The following is a 24,826-nucleotide window of genomic DNA, read 5'->3' as shown; positions in this document are numbered from 1 at the left end:
AGCTTACATTATTCTGAAGCAATACTACAAGTGAACACCTATACCATGTCAAAGTGAGCTGGAGGCAGGTCATGTTTCTACCCTTGAACATGCACAGACAAATAAATGTCTTTATTTTAGGCCTAAAGCATAGTCCAGCACTCATTTCTCAGTTCAGTGCCTTAATTAACCAAGTCTGTAAGTTACAAGATGCTCTTTGCAACTGGTGTTTGCTGCTCAGGAGACAGCTGAGCTCACACACTGAATGGTTTTCCTTGACAAGCCTCAAGGTCATCCAGTCAGATACTCAGTAAATAGCAGAAAACTTGCATCATACCTGCCCGCGGGTGCTGCACCCGTGTGGGTGAAGAGCTCCTCGAGCAGACTTGGTGCTCCTCCAGAGCACTGCTGGGTGAGGAGGAGGGTACTCCCGGTGCCGCCATTAGGCACAGACAGCATGAAGAGCAGGAAGAAGCCGTCCCAGGCAGGAACGGTTCTGCCTATGCCTAAGCTAATTATTTACAGGCACCCTGGTCAAAACTCCCTTCCCCCACAGAATTTGGAAACTGTAATATTTGCATTTCTTTTTTATACTACTGCAAGTTTGGCCTCTGGCAAACACAAGGAAATAAAGAAATAAAAAAAAAAACCCAAAGAAAATAAGATTTTTGCCTCACAAATCATATTTCTGCGTTCCTACCCACCCGGGTTAGATTACACTGCAGTGTCCAGAGGGGAGGAATGATTGGGGAATGGGAGCCATTTCAGACCCCAAGAGGTAGAGAAACATCTCGAGTTTCCTGAGCACAGTAAGAAATCCAGTCATACTTGATGATGAGTAGTTTACGTTGGCAAGCAGAGGGAAAGCATTAAGGATGTGGCCTTGCTCTAGTTTATACTGAAACACCTTCCAGAGCTCATTGGTCAGTCTGAATGCAGACAAGCCTCAAAACTAATTTACTTCATGTTTAAGAAATACTGAAGTAGCTCTGAAGAGCTCTTCATTAGGAGGAGGAAGGAGGTCCAGGACCTTGGCCACTCTTCAGCTGGTCACTGTGCAAACCACCGGTTAAGGTATCTTTGCTGCAGCAATAACTGGAATTGCAGCCTTCATCCAGCAAAGTTTGCAAGCATTGATTTTAAAAAATTTTCAGTCTCCCCACGTATTGATAAAAGTAATTTTATTTATTTTTAAAGAAAGGCTTTCACATACCTGTTCTTTTATTTTCTTACAATGAAGTGAATGCACTTAATTGTAGAAGGGCTTTGCTTTATTATTTCTTGAAGTCTGCCAAGCACATCATAGCACTCGACACTTGACAAACACAAATTAAGAACCCAGTGATCATAAACTCTGGCACAGTCCAACAACTGTGTTTTTTCACTTATATGGTAAAATACAAAACATGGCTTATTTTAGAGTTTACAGCTATGCGTAGGCAGGTCATCTTTCTACCCTTGAACATGCACAGACAAAACAGATAGGGACCAAGTAGAAATCGTTTATAACAACATTAGTTTGCACAGTGAAAACAAGATTCAAATCAGAGCCGTATCCAGAGACCCCTACTACTAACCAGCAGTATTAGCTGCAACACAGTACGCAAAGCACTGTTTTATGTTGTCAGGAAGCACGTACAGAGCCTGTCTTATGTTCGGTGCAGTGATCAACCTAAGTGACTACAGAAAGAACAAAAGGAATTACATCATTACGCTGCAATTCAGAATTTAAGGGGTCAGCTACCCAAACATGGAGAACATTTGAGAATATTAAAGTTTGGATAATGGTTAATTCAGCAGCAACCCATGATTAGTTTTATAACCATTTAAAATATTTCACTAAGACAGTGTATATAAAAAGACTGAAAGAGTTAAGATCAAGGTGTGCTCAAACATGTAACAGGACCAGTTAATCAATAACTGAAGCAAAGCTATTGCATTCCCCTTGCTAGTTTCACATGGAAAGCGTTTTGTTTCGCAGCCTCTGCACATGGCTAAGATCCCCTGACCACCGTGCGGGTAAGAGCCCCAACGAGGCAACCACAGCTGAGAAACATCTGCACATCAGGTGGTTTCTGGGAGATTTGCTGCTGTTTGCAGTAATTATTCAATAAAGTTAAAAGAAACCTATTAAAAGAGATTTTAAAACTGCTTGAAGGCTACCACATCTAGCAACGGAAACAGCTCAAGCTCCTCTCAATTTGGAGCAGACACTGCCAAAAAGCCACTACAAATTCCACAATCTCCTCCTGTACCCAGCTGTGTGAACAATATTCCAAACTACTGCACATACCTGGTGGTGACACCATGCTATTCCTCTCTTCCCAGAAATCAGAAGGGCCACAGGCAGAAAGTCACTCGCATCACCAACAAGTTCACACTTCTTACTGAGAACCAAGCAACAATTAGGGAAGGGCAATCCAGTTCCATTGCTGGGGAGTAACCCCAGATTTAGCATGCCATCTGACTGGTAAGACTGTTTTTAACAGGAGCAGTTATGATAGCATATTAAAAGGGACTGAAAGAATCACAAATTATACTGGCATAAGAGCTTGAACACAGATACCATGAAGTCCACATTCAGGAAGCCTATTCTGAACCTATTTCTGAAGCGTTCTCTCATCTGTCCCTCCTCCTTAATGTAAGTAGTTAAATCAGACAAATAACGTGAGGTTGTTTGTGTCCCCAAAGCCACTAACCTTATAAATCTGCCAGAACAAATGTAGATTATTGCCACTATCAAAGCAGCAACATTAAACTGCCACCCAAAAATCAGCACTAGCACAGCACAGAGTGAGGACAGGACAGCGTTTGCCTGCCTGGGGATCGCTGCCATAGGTCACTTCTGCACAAACAGAAAAGCACGATTGCCTGTCTCCATTTCGGAGACAGGACAAACAACTCCAGACCAAGGACTGTTAACATCTCCTACGCTCCCACCGCTGAAGGCTTCGGAAGAAGATCTCTGCTGTAAAGTGCTTTCTTATGCTGCCAAGCACATGTAACACAGGCCCTGCTCTACGCAGTTCATCAGAGGCAGGACCACTTCACCAACCGCACTGGGGTACACACACGATCTGCAGTTACAGAACTGGCTGTTGTGACAGCCACATACTCACCACAAATCATTTTTTCCTGGCTATGTCACCAGCATCCCAGAGCCAGCAAATACATTCAGAACCACAGTTGGGTATTAAAAACATCCAACAATAAGTAATGGCAATCCAAACACATCAGCAGTGCCATAGAAAAATAATAACAGAACAAGCCCACCGCTTGCAGTCACCCTTAAAAAGTACTCTTTGTCCTCTTCCCCTTTTAAAGGTTTAAAGCCCAGATACTCGGACGTCTCCAGGTGATAGATCTGAGTGCTGCATGAGGCTCAGCTGTGCAGGAAGACACCCCCATCTCACCATGCACAGCTCCCGACACAGCCACATACTGTTTTCCATGTTCCCCATGGAAGAGTACCGCCAGAGCTCCCCAGGACCTGCTCTCCTCCACTCTCCCAGAGCCAGTTCAACCCTCCGGCGACTCTGGAGTGACCCCCCTCCCTAGGCAAACAAGACAGAAAAGAGCCCAGCCCGGTTTCGCTATACCTGCCTTATTTCCTGGGTTTCAAAACGCTCCCTGCAAACATGAAAATGCAGATACCGCAGCAGAAAGGCCACAGAGATGCTCTTCCCCCACCCACCCCACGGTAAGAGCGACGCTACATAGACAAAACCCACGAGTCCGGAGGAATTCCGTAACCCACGCTTAGTTGCAAACACCCGTGGATGCGTTACCCCCCTCCCCCCCCCCGCTCCTCCGCGCTGCGCCGAGCACTGCAACACCCGGGCGGGTGGCACCGCATGGGCGGCAAGCAGCAGGTGGAGCGGAGCGGCCCCACGGATCCCCCCACACCTTCCCTCACGCCGCAGCCCCGGAGCGGGGCGAGCGGGAGCCCGCGCCGGGGCTGCGGCGTGGAAACCCCCAACACCACCCGCAAACTTCCTCCTCACCTCACACGAAAGTACCGGCTGCCTCGTACCTGGCCCGGCGCCGGGAGGACGGGACCGTCCCCACGCCCCGTCCCCGCCCGCAGAAGGGGCGGGGCAGAGGGGCGGTGGCGGCGCGCGCGCAGCCCGCCCCACGGTTGCTAGGCCGCGGGGGTGTAGGGGGGGTGTGGGGTGTCCGGTGTAGGCGCTCGGTACCGGGGTTCCGTGACGTCACAGCGCGGGTGTGTAAGGGGGGGTGGGGTGGGGGGTGTGTCAGGACTGCCCCTCGTTGCACGGTGGGTGGACACGGACACGCGTGGGTCGAGGGTTTGTTCCTTCTTGTGAGAAACTTCTGCTTCGGCAATTTGTGTGACGTTTCCCCGACCCTGCTGGTGGGTTTAGTCGTAACTCTTCAGTTTCGCTCAAAATTATCCGTAACAACTGGTAAAAGAGGAAGCTGCTTGGGGTTCCTGAGAAACTAAGTGTGGCTTAAAACCCGAGTAATTCTAAATATCAGTATCTAGATCTACATCTATGTGCTCAAACCTAGGGCAGCCAGAGACCTGCCCAAAAACGGCGCGGTGGGAAGGAGGAGGTCACCGAGCAGGTTGGGGACAAGCTCGCCTGCCTGGTGTGCCCTCATTCCCACAACTGGGTGACAATAAAACGCATGTACAGCCTCTCCGTGATGGTGGTGCCAGTCTAAAACACCCTCAGTGTGCTACAAAGCAAACCAGATCCTGCTAGGAAGTGATGTCTGTTTTGTCCTTGATTTTAATCCCTTTAGTTACAAGATAAAGAAAAGCAAAACAAAAAAGGCTGTGAACACTCACACTGACTTCATTATTTTAAATTCGTTTCACTTTTAAGAAGTTGTGTAACTTCCTTTTTTGCAACGCCTCATAAGAATTGTGCTTATTGTGCTGTCTGTGCTAATGAAGAAAAAATTAAAGAAATAAAATCTGTTTCTGTGGCTTTGCGGTAGAGGACTCAAAGGCAGAGGGTGGTGTTCAAACTCCTGTCCAGGAGCCAAACTCTGCCCTTACCGACTGTCACAGTTTTCACTGGAGTGTTACACATGGAATGAAACACCGTCCTGCAGGATTCAGCCAACAGACAAGCACCTCCCTCCCAACTGTAATGGCACTGAAAGACTTGGAAAAGGAAGGAATTGCTACCCTGCCATGGGATCCGACCATATTCCAAAACCCAGTTTTAAAGTTAACTTTGGGTATTTCAAAAGAGTTACGCATAAGCTGTCCGTGGCGTACTTTAGTGACAGGGATCATATACAGAGTTACAGAGATGCTGACTGGAAGATCATTTAAGTACTTTATACTTCTATCCTCAGATCTTTCGGACTTTACTGTGCCCAAAGATAGGACGCTTTCTGGAGAGGAGAGAGACCCAGGAGTTACTTGGAGCAGAGGGTAATGAAATGATAAGAAAATAGACCAAAGCGGGCAAGCGACAAGCCCACCGGCTCCTGCTTCACTCAAACCCATCTACCAGCTTAACGTCACATGTCCCAGGAATTGCCTGAGCCTGCCCTCATTTTCATCCGGCCAGTAACTTCTAAGTGTAAAATATTGTTCAAAAACCAAAGGCAGAAAAAAGAAAAAGAAATTAATTAGCCTCAATGTTACATGCAAAGCTTAAAGCAATTCACTGAACTTGACCCTTTAACCAGTTCATGGAAAGGGAATGAAAAGAATTCCCTCCCTGCTGAACGGAGCAGCACTGGAAGGGTGCGGGATGCCTTAGGTTTAGCGCAATAAAGTGTAACAGCAACAGATGAAAGCGAAGTGCACCTCCCGCCCAGACACACTGCCGTCCTCCCGTGTCCAGGGAGGTCCCCCGGGCTCAGCAGGGCAGGTCTCAGGGCAGGTCCTGGCACACGCGTGGGACCCGGCAGACCCCAGGCTCCCTGCGGTGTCAGTGGGGCTCCGGAGCCTTCGGGAGCTCGCCCAGGAAGCTGAGCAGAAGCTGATAATGAACGGTGCAACAGGGTTCAAAAACACCTCCCAGACCTCCTTCTATTCACTAATCTAAATTAACAGGAAAGCAATTTTTACAAGACAGATCTGGGGACAGACAACTTCACTGCTTATTAAATAAGACACTTCTAAAATTTGCTTTTCCTTTCAGTATTCATTTGGAAAGAGATAGTTGTATGTCAAGGGTTCATTGCAGAATAAATAACAATCATAAATAAAATAATTACTTGCACAGTACATTTCTGAATGGTTTCCTGAAAGATGCAAGTAAGAAGTGTTTGTATTGCTACACTTATCAGGCAGTATTACGGCACACTGTGAACCAGTTCCTGATACTTAATCATTAGCCAACACAGCTATATTTTCAATAGCTTGTGATGAGCAAAATGTAAAATAAATGTATAACAGATAAAGCAGCAACAGTTATGAGCAAAATGTAAAATAAATGTTTAACAGATAAAGCAGCAACAGTTAAGACTAATACTATAATAGAGATGTTAAGAACATAAGTACAACTGTTTGGTACACTTGCTGAATGTATTCCTCAGTATGCTACCCAGGGCTTTGCCATTTGTTATGCAGTAATAATTGAGAAGGCATAAATGTCTCATTGATAGAAGCGTTCCTCAGTAAAGGTCCTAGAAAATGTGCAGGTTTTAAACAATCACTTCTTATTACGGAATGACTGTATAAAAACTTTATTAAGTAATAACCATAGCTATAATACAGGTCCATTTCTCTCTTCATTAAAGCTAAGCCTGATTAAGTGGAGATTGTTACAGGCTGGCTTTGATCTCCATTGAGACAAAAACCTTATTTTTTATATATTTCATAGTAAAATGCTAATTTTCTGTTTAGTATGACTTATGATTTGTTTCCTACAAAGGGAAAAGCAGAGCACACTGTCATGGCTGAACGAGGGCAGGTGGCTATCATGGCCTTCTCTTGGAGGAATAACTATATCGGGCATGATGCAGACCTTCAACCGCTTCATGCTCTTAAGAGGAGCAAAGAGGAAGGGCTGCATGTCTGCATGAAATGCCCAGGATAGCAGCTTCTGCTTGGTAAGACTGGCAGCTGCAACTCAAATGAGTCAGCACCACAGAAGGACATGTTGCATGATATGTTTTTCCCATCTGAGATTGGAGATCTGTTCTCTTGTCATGATTTCAGGCAGCTGAGGAATCTGTGCAGGTTAGTAATAGCTCAGATGACCACAGACATTGAAATATACTCCAGGCTTCATGTTTAGTTTGCATGAATAGGATCTGCACGCTGACACCCTCATGAGTGTGGTATTTTCTGACTCCATCAATAGCGGATTTTCTGCTTTTCAAAGGAAAGGCGTACAATGGCAGACATGCTCCTCCAGTTCCATAAAAGCTGGTCCCTGAAAACAGCAGGGCATTCCCCTCACACTCCATTTCGATCTTAATTCATCTTGTTTTTTCCTAAATCCCATCTGCCAAATGCCTGCTTGTACATTGTGGTATTTGCAAAGTACATGTACTCTGAGCCCTACCCAGAGTTTGAGGTTAGGATAGTGACAACTATTTTCTGTTAATTGAAAGTAGACTTTTATCCCCATTACCACAGGAAAGAAGAGAGATGGCTATACTGGCAAAATGATGCTTGGTACTGCCAGATTCCACAGGTGAAGAATGTTAAAAATTCTGAAAAAAAGTGTTTGCAGAAGCATGCCAGAGGAAATTTGGGCAAAATATTCATATTTGAGTGCTTAGAGGAAGATTGCTAAATACGTAGCAGAGTGCCTAAATCACAATCACTGCTGACTTCCAGTAGCAGCCAGAGTGCCTGGTGAAACCAGAGGCTCCTGGCCAGGAAACACTGGGCAGGGTACATTGTTGAAAGGGTTTATGGCAGGGCAACCTGCTGATCATGTACAAAGCACTGCAATTTCTTCTGGAGCAGTTTAGAACAAAGGCTGACACCTACTCTGCTGTTCCAGAGGCAGAATCCTTCCTCTGAATCTCACTAACGCATCGCTCACAGGCTAGTCACTCTAATAACAAGAAACTGGAGCTGAAATATGAAGAACAGAGACTAATTAATAATGAAGATAATGAGATCACCAGAATGTACGTACCAAACCCACATCTTAATTATCTCATGAAAACTGGCAACTCCAATCATGCTTTAAGGGCCTTTAATCATGCTCTCTCTGATGAATATTGGTGGCTATTTTGCACAGATACTTATGTAAAAATACCTTTTGTGTGGGTTTTTCCCCCACAATAATGGCTGGCCAAGTTACTACTGCACGTAACCGCTCTGCTTCAAAATGAGATATTGCAGACTGGTAATTACAGCTGATCTGATCTTCATCTCATCTACTCTCATATGATTTTGGAGTGCCGCCTTTGAAGCAAATGCAATGAGACTGGTATGAATTACTGTAGTATTATTATAAATCACTTTTATCATGGCAGAACAAACCAAGAATGATGCCTAATTAAGCTAGTCTCCGCAGAAACACAGGGAGCACATAGCCCCTGCCCCAAAGATCTTACAATCAGAATAGGTGAAGATAGACTTTGAGGTAGGGAAAAGGGGACAAAGGGAGTACAGAATGAACTCTGTCCCGACTACAATTTGTTCCCATGACTTGTTTGAAGGAGAAGACAAGAGGAAGCCAAGATAGGATAAACACCGGAAAAGTGTGGAGCTGGTGAGCTGAAGACTGTAGGGGGGGAAGAAGCAGGCTGCATTTTACAGCAGACAGTCTTTTCAGAGCTTTCTGTAGTTTCCTCCCTGTCCTCCATATCCCTGCATCCCGGACGAGTTGAGGAGGCCAGCTCCAAACTACAGCTGGATGGGAACACTGCTCGGGGTGGAGCAGGCTCAGCTCAACCTTGGCTCCCACTCCCAAAAAACAAGACCCTCAAGTATCTGCAGAGAGGCTTATTTTAGCAAGTGAGGAAGCAGCTCTTTAGACTCAACATCATGGGGTAGACCATGGGGGTCTGGTCTCCCTGGGATCCCCATTAACATTAAGGAGAGCAGAGTGCTTGCTTGTACACTATCCTCAGGAATACAGCAGGCAGCCTGGCAGATCAAACAGCACAGGTCAAGCCAAGGGCTCATAAAAGAAGGTCTCTCTGCAGACAAGAGCACTGAAGGCAGGATGGGGCTGGCTGAGGGACCATTAGCATCAATTCCTTGGGCCTATAATGAAGCTGGACCTAACTCCATGGCGTGCAATTATAGCATAAAGATATTTCAGGGGACTTACCCATCGCTCTCTCTAGAGATCAGCTACTTGCAACCTCTTTGCCATCAGCAGGTTACATTTTGGTTGCTTAATGAGGCTGCATTTGGAGAGATTTTCTGTGTTCCTCTCCAAAAGCCTGAGGGACAATAAGTCAAGAACTGCAAATCCAAAGGACGGATATCAGAACTGGATATGCACTTCACTCTGAAAAGCAGTTTATATTTTGCTCATCAGTGCAACTGTATGGTTAGGTTTTTCATGTCAAGCTCTCAAGGTGTCCCGTAATAGTAGTTGTGGATCCACGATTAAAGCAACTTTGTCAAAAGCATTACAAAAATATGCCAGGCAGAAAATCTATTCTACTTAGCCTTTGTCAAAATGCCCAATAACAGAAAAATAAAATAAAACAACAGGTTACATGAGCAAATTCAAGTGAAAAATATGTAGCCTGTCCGTTAGAAATGGGCTGGGAGGACTGTGCAGACTGAGGGCATGGACACATTCACTTTGCAGATAAGAGCACAGAAGACGCCAAGGAAAGTGTGAGCATCCCTCAGCCACTTCAGAGCTTAAACCAAGGTGGAGCCAAGCAGCTTCGTGTTGTACCAAAAAGACAGAAACACGTTTACTCAGCTGTTTCCGCTGTGGCAAATTAACTCAGCTCCTCTGAGGCTGGAGTGACCGAAGGCTTGCAAGGAACTGGCCAGGAGCAAGACAAGCCTGGAGATGAGGACGGAGCAGGGGGTTCTGACAGCCCCTCTGACAGATGTGCAGTGCTGCTGGATTCCGCTTTGCATGGTCTGTAAAAGACAGGCTGCTGGCTGAAGAACACACCCTTTGGTAATTTCAGTTCTGAGCATGTTTTCATGACATCGTTTTAAGCTTTTATCCACTACTCTGTATAATATAACTTGTTAGCAGAGGAAAGGAAAAGAAAAAGAATCATCTGTCTGGGTTAAGAATAAGTCGTGCTCACCAGTAGCTAATATTTCTCACATGGCACACAGCTAACAGCAAGGCTGCAGAACAGAGCATCCTGAAACAATGAAAAGCCTGTACTGAGCTCACGGGCGCAACTTCACTTTGGTCCTATTGCTTATTTGCATTAACCTATCTCTTTAATCACACAATCACACACTATTTCCCACTGGACTGGATTTGCTCAGGACACAGGATGGATGGTGCTCAGTTTATCAGCAACTATTCAATATCTGCTTTAGTCTCCTTGATCATAGTGCAGCTTCATGTCTTATTTACGGCGACTACTAACAGCCTGCTCTGTAGAGAGAACTATTTATTTCCCCCCAAGTTTTCTGTGGTGTTCATCACTGACAAAATTTGCAAAGATTAATTCATCTTCATAAAGCCTCTTCAAAATGAGAGAAGATGGTATTCCAATTTTACAGATCAGGAGCTGTTGCATAGACAGATTGAGGTCAAACATTTCCACTCACGATAGATCCCAATATGAAACATCTCAGAACTAAATTTTTTTAGATATCTTCAAATAGAACACCAAACAAAAATCTTCTGTTTGTGTTAAAATAGAGCTCTGACTGGCTCCTTATGAAATCAGGTATTACAAGAAAAAGAGAGGAACAGGAACTGTAAATTTCCATCAGAAATAAGGATGAAAGCTTTCCAACTGCCAGTCTGAGGAACACTGAAAACCAATACAGGTAACCCATGTGAATGTAACACACATTATGAGACTTCAATGAAGCAGCAAAATATACCTTGAAAAACTATACACACAGGAATTCTTCTCTGCAGTTTACAACACAGGACCAAATCCTGAGAGCACAGTTTAAGGTAGGAGGAATTGCAGGTTCTTTCTATTTCCTGGGGCCTGGCCCATTAGGCATGGACAAAACCAGAAAGCTTTGTAGTGTAGAAGACCACCCTGGGAAGGAAGGCTTTTGTTTTATTAGTGTGTTAAAAGCATCTGTGGATCAAATGTGCCAGTATCACTTTACAGCATGAAAACACTGCCCAGGGGATTCTCAAGACTCATCTTTTCAAACGCTGATACCTCTTTGTCAGTTTTAATAAAAGGCAGCTACAAAAACAAAAAGTGGGCCATGTGGTCTCAATGAAGCAGGGACCGTGGCAATCAATAACAGTAACAATCTGCACTTACTTGCTGGAAGAATTTGCTTTTAGCAGCAACATCTATATAACAAGACATCACTCAAGACCTCCCTTCGATTTTTCTTGGGACAATGAGCCCACTGTGCCCAAAGCACATCTGTGCTTATGGAGATGTGCAAATCCAGGACACTGTTTAGACTGATAACATGACCATGCAGCATATGATGATGGATCAGAGCTTGCAGGATGTTTGATCCTCCCTGGTCTGTCCTAAACTGGACAATTTTCTGTCTCAAAAGAAAACTTCTCTGATAAAACTGTTGATTTTTTAATGCAACATAGCCATTATTTTCTGCTGCACTTCACGATCTCCTTCACAGAAGGACACAGAAGTACCCTCCTGGCTCTGCACACGGGTCTGCCTAACACAAACTCCTGTCTCCAGCCTTGGTTTTTAGCACATGAATGAGGTAGGTGTACAGTTAGGAAAGACAACAAAACTTGGGGAGAGGAGGGAGATGGAAGCTAAAAGAAAGCCTTTTTCATTTGTTATCCCTGAAAGACACCAAACGGTTCCACAGCAAATGTCTTTTAGTTAAGACTCCTGATACATGCCAGGTCTCCAAACTGTACATGATTTAGGTCAGCTGAATTACATTGCACGTCAAAGCTTGCTTTGTCTGGAAAGTTGCAGCTGAGGCCACTAACCTCCTCTGCCTTATCACTTCAGTGCTCTCGCCGTGTAGCATGTTTCTAATAAGTGGGGCTCCTTAAACAGAGCTGGTCATCTAGCCAAATACCACCAACGCCACGAGCCGGTTGTCACTGGGGAAAACACACCCATCAGGAACAAGGTGGCCTTGGCTCAGTCCCCTGGCACTGACAGGTATGGTCTCTCCATCAAGGCTAAGAAGGGAGTTATTTGACAGAGGGACGAGAAGGTTATGAAGTGCAGGAGCTGAACTGTTTGCTGCGTTTGACCATTTTCAGAAGATTAAGTCAGTGTGGACCTGCTTGCCTCAGGGGCTGAGGGACTCTGCTGTCTTGCAGTGATCTGTAACCTCTTGCAGTGCCAGCGCTGCGCACTGCAGTGCCACGCAAGCTGAGCTCCCACCTTCCACTGTCACCTGTGGCCGCATGGTGACAGCAGCGTGACAGACCCCAACGTCCTGGCCCCTTGCAGTCCCTAGGTCACCACGGACACAAGAGAGACGTGAACTGGTCCATCTCCTGTGACGGTGACGCTGCGGCACTTATCTTTCACTTTCCGGCAGATTCCTGGCTTTTTGCTTCACCAAACAGGGAACCGGATGCTTTCAGTTTCTTCTGACTGACAGACACTGCAACATTTGTGAGCAGAGGAGCTGGCTTATCAGGTCAAGCATGTTTCAGTGACTAATGTTAATAAAATCATCTCAGGCTAAGCTGCAGCTGCTGCAAATTTGTATATGCCTGGTTCACTATTACTTTTGGGTTTAGGATCTTGGGTCACACAGAAAGTCAGGAATAGGCTCAACCATTAGTTCTATCCAGAAGCAGAATTTTCATTCCTGGATATGGCTGAAAAATAGCAACCACCAAAACATTAACATACAGATGGAAAAACCCCACTACTTCCTGTAAGTAATGCTTACAAAGCATTTCAGAAGCATCGCTGGATATTAGAGAGCAGTCCAATCTCAGTAAGAAACATACAGATTTTAATTTATAAGTCACACATGGATAGTCCTATCATCTGAAACATGACTCAGTATAGAGCTTTAATGATTCAGTAAGGCATCAAAACGATCTGATTTTCAACCTGGACCATCCCTTGCACATTCCTTTACCTCTGTGATTTGTGGTTCCTATTCACCACCCATTTGCATTCGTATTGAAATCTAGCAAGCCAGGTACTTCCATCAGCTCTGGACCACAGCAGGAATACACAGCAAGTCAATTTTCTGTAGCATCAGAGAATGACATTTCATTGTGGTGGATTTTAATCTTGTCCCAAAGAGACAGGAGCTGCCAGCTACTGCTGGTTTGGGTTTTTTTTGCGACTCATAGGTACATAATAAGGGAGGATCAGTGGAAAGAGAGAAAGAAAACAACATTTTTGCATGGTGAAAGTGGTGCTTTGGAAAACGACCTTCCACACCTCCAGTGAGACCAAAAACAGAGAATAAAAGATGAAATACATGCAGAAAACTTTTTTTGCCAAACCTTGCAACCAGAATTAGGCCCTCTTCCTCCATGCCACCCTTGCCAAGTCATCAGATCCTTTCCTCGGTATTTTATTCTGGTATCAGCCAAGACCCAAATCTGAGGCTCCCCGGGGGCATAGCACTGTACTGTGGTAAGCCAGCTGCGTGAAAACCAGGAGCTAAGTCAACAGAGTTCAGTGAACATCGAAAGAGTGAGCAGCATAGGGGATGAACCAGTTGTTCATAGGGACTAATGGACTTGCCTTGCTCCACAAGTATTTTGACCCCATAAAAAGGCTTAGAAAAATCTGTCTTGATACTACAGCAAACAACTCGACAAGGGCTACGGCAAGCTAACCACCTAATGCAGCGACGAGAAAGCAACAGCGATTTTCCTTGTACAACCATTTCATGTTCTGCCCTTTGCTCTGCCCAGCCAACTAGAGACAGAGCCTCTGGGGACAAAAAGCCCAAGATCCCAGACCACAAGACATAAAAACATTTCTGTGCACTGATTGCCTCCTCACAATAACCTCATTATCACAGCTGTCAATCAACAGGACAAACCGGTCACGAGCATGGGAAATACGGGTAAGAGGTGCTCACCCTTAAATGCTTTTGCTGCCTGGAACACCACAAGTGATGGCAGCTTTAATACAGCAACAGGCTCCTCAAAGCCAGAGTGGCAGTCTCTGTCCCGTCTCTTCACTGCAAAGGACGCTGCAAAGGATGGGTCACATGAAGAGATTCCCTTTGGCTCTGTGTCATGCTACCAGGGCTGCAGCGTACAGCCTCTTCAATTCCATACTGAACCATCACTCGTACGGAGATAATTGTTTAACAACCAGATGCACACACTGTCATTTAGATTTATATCCCACAACGCTGATGTCCTGTGATCAGCTTGAGAAATCTAAGGGCCTTTTTCTTTACAGATTTCCCAGCACATAAATCTTTATCTACTTGCTATCCCCTGTCATAAGTGGCTATCCGAAACCTGAGTATTATTAATCACGCACCTGGTACACGATCTCTCTGTGTTTTATGCAAGTCCTTGATTTACTGATAAAGGGTGGCTATATTCCTAACTATGCTGATGTAAGGCTGGATTCTTCACTCGTGTACAGTTCTGATCTCAGCACTCCTCAGCCACTGTTCAAGACAGTGGAGTAACAAGAGAATTTGATCCTGATTTATTGACCTGAACAAGTGAAGCGATTTTAACAAATTTCAGAAAAAATTCTGTCATCATTTTATCATCAGTTGAAAAATCTTTCCCAAGGCAGAGATGTTCAAAAACCTAACAAATACCCTGAAACATTCAGCACCTGAATCAGAAACTGTTAACAGATGGACTCAGAGGGCTTTTTTAATATTGGCTATTAATAAGCCCAAATGTTCACAATGACAAACACAATGTATTTTTAATCTGTATTGAGATATTAGCCTGGTCTTCATCACACTTTTTGTCAAATTTCCTGACTTGACACAAAACCACAATACTCTAGCTGTGAGGCTAGGGTTTGTGTAGATATGGAGACATGCAATCAGAAATTCTTTCCAGCCTCATGTTCCTGTTTCAGAGTAAGGTCTGTAAGCATTCATGCTGCTCTGACTACCTGCAAGGTTTTTCTGCCCATCCACCCTGCCCTACTCCTCCCCCAGCACTCAAGAATATTCTTGTAACTGGGATTGTTCAATGATTGCAGCTCAGTTAACCTGGAATTACTCTAGTGTAAATCAACTTGGAATCAGGCTTTGCTATTGAAATGAATGGATTAACTCATGATTTAGTTAAATAGGAAGACCTAGCTCTATACTATAAACAACACAAATGCAAATGTCTTTATTAAAGTATTTTGTTGTTATTTTTCAGAGAGTAAAAACTGGGCACCAGTGACGAGGGAAGGTGTGGGTGTATGCAGTCCAGCCTCAGCAGCATGGATCAGCACGTGCACGGGGTCCCCGCCATGTTCTGTCTCTGCCATGTCTACCTCCCAGCTCAACACCAGTAGCAGCTACACCTCCAAAAGCCCAACATGGTGAAACGACCTTGCCATGCTGTGAACCTTGGCTGTAAGCAATGCAAATATTTTGAATCTGATTCTTGTGGCCATTTCACTAGGTTACACATGCAGTCTTAATGGTTCCCAAAAGAACACTGTGGTAAACCTAAACTGTGATAGTAGTTTGACAAATGCCAGCTGACATAAAATGGATCTACTGTTTGTGTTTAACTGGAAGCAGTCAGGATTTCAAGTCTGTAGTTTGTGGTTTCTTCTGGGATCATTGCAATAGTTTCTATATATCTCAAGTTTATTGCAATAGGAGCTCAGTTTTAGACAAAGAGCACCAGAAAGGACATAGGGAAACCTGGGGAGACTCTGTGTTGCTCACCTGCAATGCTGCTGTTTTGTGAACAAACAGCAGCACCGATCTCCCTGAATTGCCACAGGTGAAGCTTTGCTCAGAAACTGGCAAAGATGCTGTCTGGAGCTGCAGGGCAAATGTAAGAGAACGAGGGAGGATGTTCCAGGGCAATGTGGCTTGGATACTATCAGTGTAATTTCATAATAATTGCATGAAAAGAAAAAGTGTCTACTGCCATTTCACTGCAGAGAAATCTGACACACAGAGGCTGTGCCTTTTAAAGGTGTTCAGACACCTACTCCCCACCCTTTAATTGCTTCTGTTCCATACTTGTGTGATAAAAGCTCAAAGAAACACTTAAAGACTTTGCCAAACAGCAGGAATACAGCCCTAAAACTATTCCAAGTGACTTCTCCAAGCTCAGACAAGAAAAACGAAGTTACGACTCATTTCCCCATTCTTGCAATGCCATCCCCAGGGCTCTGATGAAGCACTTTGCTAGGATGAATGCTGCACAGGGCTAAAATTATCCTCACCCAGGAAACATTTTCCTCACACATTTGGCTTCACTCCTTCCCTCCTCCCTGAGCAATGGGCAGCTATGGGGACAGAGTATTGCACATGATTAATTTTCTGCTATGGCAGAGAGGATGCGTTTCCTTCTACATCTGTATTTTTGTTCACTGCTGCTCAGACAAATGACTAAGCTGTGGGCAGCTATCTGGAGCGACAGCAGTGCTCTGGCTCCCGAGCACACAGCACCGCAGTTACTTGTGAGGGCGGCTGACTGGACCAATTGTCTTTCCTTCCCAAGTGATATTAGCATTTTATCATTAAATCACAGTTAACATCAAAACTGAAAGTCTCCCCAAGGCCTGAATAAAGTACATCACAGCGGTCCTCAGCTGAAACCAATTTTTCATCCGCTGCTCTTGGGAAAAGCAATGATTTTTTGACATCCAAATACGCTAAAGCAAGCTGGCCACCAGATACAGGCAGCCCACAATGAACCGGGGAGCACCAGCACTTCTGCCAAAGCCTGGTCTAAAATATACTGACATCAATAGCAAACCTTCCTTCCATTAAAGACACATTTCGCATTAGCCCTTAGAATTCTCCTCCTGTTATCTTTGCTCATGTTGAGTCCCAGCTATGCTTCATGAACACCTCCAATGGTTTGAACTGGTTTTGCTGTTAGGTGCTGTTGTTGCCTTGCCTGGGGACAGTACTGACCATGCGAGCGATGGCTCCTCCAGGCAGGCTGAGTAACTCCCCAAGGCTGGGAGATGGGCTTGGGAACCTCTGATACCCTCCTTCCACCGAGCTTAACAGGGAACGGGAAGTGTGTCCTACCAGACCACTTAGTTCCTACAACTCTGAATGCTGCTAGCCCCTCCTTGCTAGGAATAATTTTTATCTTTCAGGCTCACAGAGAATAAACGCTCTTTCTGCGTTTTGGCATTTTCATGCACTTTTGAATAGCAACAGATAGGGTGTAAATACTTCAGATACACAGCTGAGTGGCAGCTCTGCCAGAAGAGTTCACATTCATACAACTGCTCTGCCTGGAAACAACCTGGAAACAACCTGGAAACTGCAAGTCTGGTGTAAGATCTCATGCAAGTCTCAGGGGAAAACTGCCCTTCACTCCAGAGATAAATCTGCCCTCCCTCTCTTCCACTCTCTCTGCAGAGCTGTCTCTGAGGATGCTCAGACCAGCCTTACATGCCTGTCTTCCACACCTTTTCACCTCTCCCATGTTTTAATTCTGGTTTACATTTGGTGACCAAAGCTCAAAAGAAACAAGTTCAAATGCTTTCTCAAATCACAGTATAACAGTAGGCGGTCCCCCCTATGGCAACCACACATCTTACAATTAGACAAAAAGAAAATGAAGGAAATAATTGCAGTGTCCATAGAGGCCCCCTGCTGTCAATTATCCCTGATGTGGGGTGTCTGCTCTCTGCTTCCTTCCTGGTGGCTCAGCCCCAGGCCAGCAGAGGCAGCACTGACAGCCCAAGGACAGATCAGCATCATCAGTCACTCCTATCTGATGTCCAGCATGACTGAAGATTTGCTTCAGCTGCCTGAACACAGGTATTTAATGCCACTCTAAAGCCCTAAGATATTCAAGGAGTTCACATAGATGTGGCACAGTCCCTCCAGGAGACCATGCCCACACAGCAGCACCACGCAACTATTGGCACAGACACCCAGGAGGCACAGACTACAGGCGAGAAGAGACACAACCTCCACGGGTGCCACACCACAGGGTCCCTCTTGGCACCTGGCTCCATAGCCCCATGTCAAGATGTGAACACCAATTTACTACCCAGCTGCAGTTTGTGGGGCTTATTAGGATGCCTGTGTGGCTGGAGCTAAAGGTACCCCAGTCAGAGCCATCACTCTTTTTAATAATCTGAGCATGCTGCGAGCTGTGTGATCCATCCTCCTCTCAGTGCCTTCTGGAAAGTGCAATTTAAGTGGAACAGCAACAACTGAGTTTCTCCACCTGAAACCCAGAGGAATGCACAGGACCCAGGGAAGTCTTCATTGAGGCTGTAGACACTGCCATCACCTGGGAACTCCCCCCATGGCTACACAGGCTCCTCTTGAGACAGTTATTGGATTACAACTTCGGGCTCAGTGCTTTATGCTTTAGGCTCTGTCAGACCTGTTTAATCAGCTGGTAATGTGACACTTCCTTCTATGAAGACCTAAGATCTGCTTCCCTGGCAGCATGCCTTTTCCTCTAGGAGGTCAGCCTGGATCCCTGATTTCTGATGTGCTGCTGTCAGCAGGGAGATGAAGCAATTAAAAAAAAAAAAAGAAAAAAGATGAGGACAGTTGTTATATAGACTTGACAGGACGTCCTGCGTGAGAAGAGTATCTCAATGAGCTCCTGCAAGCTGACCCATTTCAACCCCAGACAGCAGGAGAGGCTGAGCTCAAAACTCTTGACTTACTCTAAATTCCCACTGGGTTCAAATGCTTGAGGTGATTAAGGAATGAGAAGTGAATCTCTAAAAAAATCTGAGATGGCACAATAAACGTTGGACACAAATTTGAGCAGAAATGCATCACAGAAGAGATGTTATCTACTAGTCCAGGAAGTTTATTGAATAACCTACCTTGCAAGATTTCTTGAGATAGGAGCAGTGCTCAGAGCTGGGACATGATTCTTATATCCTTTACATGTAGCTTTCTTGTCTCCCTCATTCATTTCTCATCTTTCAGCATCTTTCCATTCTTTTGCCAAGCCACGTTTAGCGAGCAACACAGAAAAATGTCACAGAAAAAAAGGCAGCCAAGGGTGTCCCTCTATAGCCAGATGTGATCTTCACCTTGAAAAGTGTTACAAAACATCCCAGGTGAAATATTTACTAATGCTAAGGACTTAGATACCATCATCTCACCTGGATGCACTGGTAACTTGCTTGGTGAAGAAGCTGGAAGCACCTCCTGCCCCTCTTTTACATGGCAGACTCCAGGATGAAAATTTCTGGACAGTTTGTTACACAGCATGTGACCAGGCAAAGCCAGTCTTGTTATTTCTAGCATGCAAAATCCATTGCCACTGATTCCTATGAAAAAGCAGCTTTAGCTGGGCAGGAATGAAAGGCAATGCCTAAAACATTGTATGAAATTGATTTAATAAGGTTCAATGATTGAAACAGGAAAGATTTCCCCTTAACAAATTTGTTACAGGCCAGATTCAGCAACTGTGACCAGCTCTGCCATCAGCCTAATTGAAATTTGTGCAGTGAGTGGGGGCAACAGTCTTTGCTCTCAATTAACTTTGAAGAAAAGTTGAAATCTTTTTAATAATTCTGAATTACCAGCCCTTCTTTAATTTGATTTTTTTAAAAGGTCTGGATATTCATACAGCTATTAAGAATATTCAGAGGTACCATAATTCACAACAATAATATGTGACCATGTATTAAACTGCCTGTTTCAAAGCTAGGATTAGAGATCAGGAGACAATCTGTATTTCATTTGGAGGGAAGCAGGTAGGAATCTCCTACAAATACCCACTGCAAGGTCTCCATCTAGTCTCAGCCCATCCTGTCACAGACTTCTGGCTGCAGATTGAATATGCATCTGTGTTCCCTAGATTTTGGTTACAGATACAAAAAATCCAATTCTGCCATTCTTGCTTATACTGATCAGCACATCCTTTGGAATTACCCCTTATGGCTTACCTGAACTTGTTTGTAGGGAAAAATAACAGCTGAGGGTTAATATGGTCTCAGCTAAATGGGACCTTTGAGTCTGGATACAGCAAAATTTGGGGCCAGCCAGACCTTGGATTAGGTCTGTTTCATATGAACTAAAGGCCCTATTCCCAGGTCTCGACACGTGCTGCTGACCCCTCACTCTTGCCCTGAAAGCAGCAATGTGTGTGTCATTACCTAGATGTGGTTCCCAATGGCTTCTGCAAGCAAGAGGCAGTGCTCGGGCTCCAGGGAGGAGCAGCAGCTGAAGCTGCAGAAGGCTGCTTCTCCTCATGAAAATATCCCTATTAATAAAACAGTAGGGAATGCAGAAAAGCAGATTTATCTCAGAGTAAAATGTTTCTTTGGGAGTTCCCTGAGGAGTCAGTAGCAGCTTGTTATGGAGCTAACATGTCTTTTACTGCTGCAGACACGTGAATAAGAAATATTTCAGTGTTAGGAGCAGTTAAGAGAGGCACAAAGCAGGAAAGCTGCGTAAGAAGAACAAGTGCCTTTGAGTAACAAAACCCACAGCTACTGGAAACCCTCCTAAAGATTTTGAGTTTGAAACAATCCATGACCTAGTTAGGTGGCATGTTACTGGAGAATAGAGGAAGGAACAGAAAGAAAGGAGGGGGAAGATAAGGGGGGAGAGACAGAGAGGCCTAAATACTTAGCAGACCAGTCCAAGCTAGAGCTGACCGAGGCTGATGCTTTATTTAACACGCATGAGCAAGCTCCATGAGGCATGATGGAAGCGCAGATGAAAGGGAACTTCCTCTGGACTTGTGGACAGTCTCCTCGTGGAGCACTTTTTACACACTGAGGTGAATGAGGGAAACAGGAGAAATCACATTTTGTGGAGATCTGGAATGAACAAGTAATATCCACCCTGGTTTCTGTTACTAAAATATCACATTTTTCCTCTAAGGGGAAAAAATGGGTTAGGAATCCCTAAGCAGCCCTGTAGGAAACAACTATTGAAGTGAATTGGGACAAGAAATGATAAGGATGTGCTCTATTCTGCATCTTTCCCCCTCAGTCATAACAGAAGCACAGTTCAGAGGCAGCTGCCATCTCTGAGCCAGGAAGCGCACAGTTCACATACACAGGTTACTTGGGTGACACACAGCAGTTCTCTGCGGGAACAGGCTCAGCAACTCAAAACCAAGCAATACTATACTCTTGAGGTCATCACAAGTGACTGCAAGTGAGTAATCAAGAACACCCACACCAATACTGCCATGGAGTGCACAGACACAATGTCTCTCCAAGGCAGGAGGCCTTGGAAAGCTCAAACCATCTAATCAATAACATAGTACACACAAGGAGTTCCCCATATGCCACCTGAACTACCCTTTGCACAAGGGAGCAAAGGGACACACCTCTTACTTGCCACAGCTGCTATAGTCTTTCTTAAACAATGACAGTCCAGACTCTTAACTAGGATGTACCATCCCAGCATGGACTTCAGTGAGCTCTGCTGATTTGAAGGGCAAGATTCTGACCTGGTATCTCTCAAATTATACTAGAAGCAGAGAAGAGCTGGGCCAGCCAAATCCTTGTCACTTTTCAGCCAGAGAGGTTACAGACAGAGCCACAGCTGGCTTCCCACAGACACCCTGCTGGGAGCAGTTCTGGACAGCAGGAGAGCTGATGAGGTGCAGCAGTCTCATCTGGCCGCCATTCAAGTATGACAGCCCCTACTTGAACTACACATTCATTCAAACAAGGAACCAAAGCTACAAGGATCTGCCCAACCATCAGCTGTTACCACAGATCTGTGAAGCCTTTGAACTAAATTTCTTCAAACTCATGGTCCTCCCCACAAAAAGCATTTGTACAATTGCCCGATCAAAGAGCATCGATAAATCGAGTCCTGACTTCTCTTCCTCCCACTGCAGCGTTCACTATTCCCAAAGGAGCAGATCTGAATTCTTCACTCACTGTGCTCCGTGACTAATCTCCTTCATCCACAAAAGGAGCTGCTGAGAAGCGCTGCGGTATCAGGATGGGTGGCACAGAGCGGTCCCTGCCCCTCGCTGAATGACAAGCAGATACTCATCTCGCAGGCAGCTGCATGAGTCATTGCCCCGCACAGAAGCCGCACGGGCTCTCCACATTGCTGCAAGCTGCCTTCTTGAGGATATAGTTTTAAGCAACTGAGCTGTGAAAGAACTGCAGATGAGGCAGCCACACCACTGCCCTGGCCTTTCCTTAGAGGAGGACCATAGCTGGCCCCTGCAGGGAGCACAGCCAGCCCAGCCCTCCCTGTGCCTGCACGTCCCTTGGCTCTACGCTAACACATGTCCTTCATATGAATATGCTTCGTCACAGGATGCACCACCGTCTGTGCACATCTCTGCCCTGAAACACTTAAACCAGGAGTGACATATGTCTCCCATGCAGACACACCTGCAGTGATTGGTGTTTGCATCAAAGGCATGGGAAGAGGTTGCTATGAGCACCAAACCAGCCAGTCATGCCCACCCGCCCCATGTCCAACCCACGCAGGCATGACACACGCCAGGGAGAGCAGGCTGTGTGGGGGGCAGCTTTAACAGTGGCAGCTAGGATGCACAGGGAGATTAGCTCTTTCCCTGAGGTCATACTGAAAGGTTGTGACAGAGGCTAGAGATGAATTCAGACACCCCTATCCTAAACCAGTCATACAACCGCAACCGTGCCCCCTCCTCTGGTTTGGGATACCTCTGCAGGGCCTGTATTTCCACAATAATTTCTTACTCCATTAAAAGCAAACACAAACGCTTCAGAAAGCAGAAAAGCTCAGAGGGAATAAGAGCACATTCTAGCTCTGCGTAAGAAAACGGACATCTTAGAAAATACAGTTCAGCCCAGCTGAAGTTCTCATCTTCAAAATGACACTGCTTTATCACAATATCTGTCTTTGGCGCATAAGGAGTGGAAACAGCTCGCTGCCTGCCGCACTGCCAGGCTACCCTGTTGCATCAGCAGCACAGGAAGAGATCTGCAGAGCCCACAAAAGGCACGCGGGACTCCGGGGAGGCTGTCCCGGCTCCCCTCTCATGCAGACAGCTCTGCTGTAGGTAGCACTGCACACACAATGCAACTAGCTTGCTCCTGAAAAGAAAAAGCTAACAAAGGGGAAAGGATCAGGCTCTGCTTTCCCAATCCGTAAGGTTTTCTAAAACTCATCTCATTCAATCTCATATCATTCAGTTAATGGCTAGCTAGAGCAGTTTCACACTAATTGAAAGCAGACTTCTGTATATATTAACTGTGGCTTTTAACCTGATTTACATCCCTGATCTACAGCACATTTAACAAAAGATGCCTTCTGGGGGAAGAAAATTTATCATTCCTTAATTTAAAGTTATACTTACTGAGATGGCTGTGGAAGTCTCTATAGGGAATTGCAGGATCTCTAAGACTGTCTTGATAGCAGGTAAGTTTTCTCTCTTGTCTTTGCACAAGTGGGATGTGAAGCCAGACCTGGGACACGCTCTGTGTCTGTGCTGATGAGGGCTCTCAACTGTGTATCGTTGCCAAGACACCCGGGGCAGCCTCCAAAGCCTCCAGATCTCGCCCTGGCTAAGGCATTCCTAATCAAATGCTCCTTTCAACAGGAGCTTCCTGGGAGCAACAGGAGCCACAGGCATCACACACAGCTGAAAACAGCATAATTTTCTTTGATTCAGGTAAAGCTAAATGTCTATGCAGTGCTTTCACTGGTTTGAAATATTGCTTATTAACAAAACATTTTCTATCTGGAATTGTAATAAGCGCTCTACACTAGTCTTACTTTTGAAACAAATACGTTTTCTGTCTCACCCTCCTGCTTTGAGTTGCTCAGAGGAGATCACAGAAACCATGGCAGGATTGAAGTCTGCCTTCAGGTTTGATGCTGAAGTCTGCAGTGGAATCAGTTATTTCTGAACAACTGTAAGAATCCACTATGCCAAAATTTTAATGACCTGCAATTGCAGAATTCTTGACACCTGGAAACACAGGGAATTCATAAAATCAGCTGCTGCAGTAACACATGTGAATAAGCTTTTGCATTACGGCAACAGATCCTAGACAGTCAGGTCTCATGATGCCAGATGCCAGTACAAATTCACAAGGTCTATCCCAAAGATCTCACAGTCCAAAATACAAGATGTATGAAGCTGCAGAGAGCCAGAAATAGCCAGATGAAAGGAAAACAGAAGTCTGAAGTGCAGCTGAAGCCAAACTGCGTATCTTAAAAAATACCACATCTCTGCTACCTCTCAAGCCAGTACGACAGGTGTCCACAGTTGAGTGGGCATGGTGGTGTTGGGTTGATGGTTGGACGTGATGATCTTAAAGGTCTTTTCCAACCTTAATGATTCTATGATTCTATGATTTTGGGGTCCTACTCTTTTGAATTTGTTGTTCCTTTCATAACCTGTTAGTTGCGTTAATGGCTATTCCATATCTTAGTGGTGTTAAGACAGAAAACGTTCACAGAGCTCATGGAAGCCTGTGCAAAACCAGAAGAGATTAATAGGCATTTAATAATTCCATTTTCCATTTCTTCTCTGTTACAGCCAATCCTGAATGCACTCCAGCTTCCTCATTCAAAATCAATCTTTGTTTCTACAGGGAAGTTGATTATAATCAAAATGCTACATTATGGAAGTCAGATCAAAGCATTTCAAAATTATCAGTATGACTGATCTGACAGATTAAATTTTGTTTGTTTTTTTTTCCTATGGATCACAAACATTTCTGAAAATGACTTCTTGAGTTAGGATAGGCGGTATTTTTC

The 24,826-nt window shown here is 45.0% G+C and overlaps 1 protein-coding gene across 1 annotated transcript in view; it reads right to left on the bottom strand.

Moving 5' to 3' along the window:
- RAB11FIP4 (RAB11 family interacting protein 4) overlaps window positions 1-24,826 on the bottom strand; it is a gene marked incomplete at both ends in the record, with an annotated part of 120,894 nt that overhangs the window by 21,295 nt on the left and 74,773 nt on the right. The window lies entirely within an intron of this gene.

Source organism: Phaethon aethereus, assembly GCF_964289735.1.
Source record: "Phaethon aethereus genome assembly, chromosome: 18".
NCBI lineage: Eukaryota > Metazoa > Chordata > Aves > Phaethontiformes > Phaethontidae > Phaethon > Phaethon aethereus.
This window is presented reverse-complemented; position numbering and strand designations above follow the sequence as displayed.